Source organism: Nelusetta ayraudi, unplaced genomic scaffold, assembly GCF_046127955.1.
Source record: "Nelusetta ayraudi isolate G7.1 ecotype Tasmania unplaced genomic scaffold, CSIRO-AGI_Nayr_v1 ptg000139l, whole genome shotgun sequence".
NCBI lineage: Eukaryota > Metazoa > Chordata > Actinopteri > Tetraodontiformes > Monacanthidae > Nelusetta > Nelusetta ayraudi.
Window position 1 is genome coordinate 48,406 of NW_027466189.1, and position 3,227 is coordinate 51,632.

Consider the following 3,227-nt stretch of genomic DNA (forward strand, 5'->3'; position numbering starts at 1 on the left):
TTTTGGGGGGTGCCCTAGAGTTGTTCGAGGCGACCTTGGAACCGAAAATGGCCATATTAGAGGCTTCCAGCGTTTCCTCGTCCCTGTTCAACCAGACGACACCCTCGATAATTACTTGGAGGGAGCCAGCACCGCCAATCAAAGAACTGAATATTGGTGGGGTTTCCTGCGTGGCCAGTGCATGGAGTTCTGGTTAGCCTTGTTATCAGACCTCAGAGACAACGGGCATTTTGATGGCGAGTTTCTGGACAAAAGTCTCCTGCAGTTTTGTTGTATGGGTTAGGTGAGTTCATGAATAACGTTTTATTTTCATTTTGTGTGCATGTGTATGTGAGTGAGAGAGAGGGGAGGGAGGACAGAAACGGGAAAGGGGGTGTTGGGAAGACAGACAGACAGAGACGGGAGGAAAGGAAAAAGAATGCTAAAGAGAAGGGGTAGAAAAGGGAAATGAACAGAGATGGAAGGGGAGAGAGATGGAACAGAAGGGTAGAAACAGAGAGGATAAGAGATGGGGAGAAAGAGGGGGGGGGAGGGATGAACAGAGACAGGGAGGGAGGGAGAGGGTGGGGTTGCTCATGTGTGAATGCTGTAATTTAGTGTTTTATTTATGTTCTGCTGGCACAGCTCTTCCTAAATGTATACATTTTCTACAGGATGAGTTGGATGACACTGCACAGGTGTGGAATGCACACAACATCAGGCCATCAAGAAACCTGAACGTCCCCAGCGGTCGGCCTAATGTGACGCATGCTGTTCCTGAACTTGACCGAACAACAGATTTTCTCTACCCTGTTGAAGATGAACACATTCAACTGTGCAAAAATGAATGTGTCTTTCGGCAGGCTGTACCATGTAATCCAGATATTTATGAACTCTGTATCATCTTTATGCCTGAGTCCCATCTTGCTCCACCAACAGATCCGTATCAGGCTGTGAACTTGTATTTGCACCTAAGAGAGGCCATCACTGCATCTCTCTAAACCACCCGACCCTCTCCACAGGATGGACACTTATTCCACTGCAGTGCGCCTCCCCCTGACCCTATCCAGAGAATGGACACTAAATTGTTGTGAACCTCCTGTTATTTTGTGTATTGTTAAATCTCTAGTGTTCCTTTTAAAAATACACAGGGATATTGGTTATTTACTGCACTCCTTTGTTTCTGTTATTACGCAATCATTAGAATTTACACATAACAGGAGGCAAATGACACTTGGCGTCATACCGCCATACCCACAGGTGGAGAGCTGCTGACGTCACTTTCCTGCGCCGCGCGCTTACTTTGAGATTGCGATTTCGTTTTCGAGTTGTGGTAACTCTTGTGCAGGGCAGGACCACGAAAATTAAAAAGCAATGCCCTCAGTTTTCTTTTTGATTGTGTCATAAAAGGTGCGACACGAATAAGAAAATGAAAATGCATATAGGAATATTTATTAATGATTTTAATTATGAGTCAAATAATGCAGCTTTGTTCTTAAAATGAAAAAGCATTCTGCTATTGCTTTTTCATTTTTGAATTTTAGCATTTCATATTGAATTTTGGTAACTCTTCGCTGGTGCATGTTTTGAAAATTAAATCTCAAATGTGTTTTCCTTCATTTGAATTAAGTACAAGAATGAGCAGTCTTGAAGAAGAAAATGAAAATGCAGATTGAATGACTTATTAACCATTTTAATTATGAGTCAAATAATGCAGCTTCGTTCTTAAAATGAAAAAGCATTTCTGTTGTTATATTCTTATTTTAATTTGGATTATGGTAACTGCTTCCATATAAAACAAATACATCCATAAATATATACAATGTGAGAATTGTTTCTTGCAAGAGCTGTACTTCAACCCATGACCATCGATAAAAGTGTACACATCTAATCGTAAACAATCTGCTGCAACCTGAATTTCCACTTCTGTGTCTATTAACCAGTCACAGCTTGACTGATGGCTCTGAAGAAGCAGTTTCCATCAGCCTCTACATTCTCATTTGTACACGGCGAACCTAATGGGCCATTGCAATCAGAAATTGGAAAACTCGCACGGTCCAAATGAATCTTCAAGTTTTTGCAAAGGTCGAAACAAACATCAACATCAAGGGGAGAGAAGTTACACTCTTCATTGGTCACAGCACTGACAAACTCTACGTCAGAATTATCCATGTCAAAGTGAGGAGTTTTGCTCTTCTGAAGTGACTCACTGTTGCCAGCTGGTGCTGGAATTTTAAACCGTGACCATGCAGAACCTTGGCTAATCTAATACCAGTGCCATGATCTGCCACTGCATCTTCACTAGTACTAACTGATGATGGATCACAAATCACACGTGCGAGGCGTAGAACGAGCGGAGCAGTCAGAGGCAACAGAAGAAGAAAGAAAAGCCTCCTTAGCTTAGTTGATCTTCTGTGTTGCCTCCTGGACGGTGCTGGCCTCCTCTGGCTTGGTGCTGGCAACCACGGGAGCCACAGGAACCACGAGCACAGCTCTGGTCATCTGTGGCGTCGCCTCCACCTGATTAAAATAAGAAAGATGTGATTTTATGCCAATAAACATAGAAAGGAAAGCACTAGGCTTTACACGATCACGATTTTTGTGCCGATCACCGATCAGTGAGTTTAAATAAACCGATCACCGATCCGATCACGTTAGGGGCAATAAATACTTGTTTCTGTACACCCCTTGCCTTCTCAGGAGCACCGTCTAAAGTTGTTTGCTTTAGCATCCGTTTCAGAGTTTGCTTTTCTTTTTCTTTCTCCGCGCTGCGTTTCTTAAACTCGACATGCTCCTCTGTGTGTATCTTTTCCAAGTGCCTGATTAAATTTGTGGTGTTGAAATTTTTTTACCAAAGTTCCCCCGCGAAGTACTGTAGCGTTGCATATATTGCAGATAGCTTGTGCTATGTCTGTTTCTCTCACTTTGAAAAACTTCCACACTCCCGACACGTTTGTTTGTGTCGCCCATGGATGTTGCTGTCGTGAAGATTCAAAGAAACTTTATTGTCCCTCACATAGCGACAGTACTCAAAACAGGAAGAGGCACGAAGACGAAAATGAAGGCCTTTGAATCATGAATCATTATGTCTCGGATACAAACAAATAAACATGTCAATGCTGTGAAACTACTTTGGAGGAAATGAGACAGATTAAAAAAGTTTCAACACGACCATGACGTCATTGATCGGTGATTCATGACATGACGCCCGATCATGAACGTTTCAAAAAATGCCAAATATCGGCCGA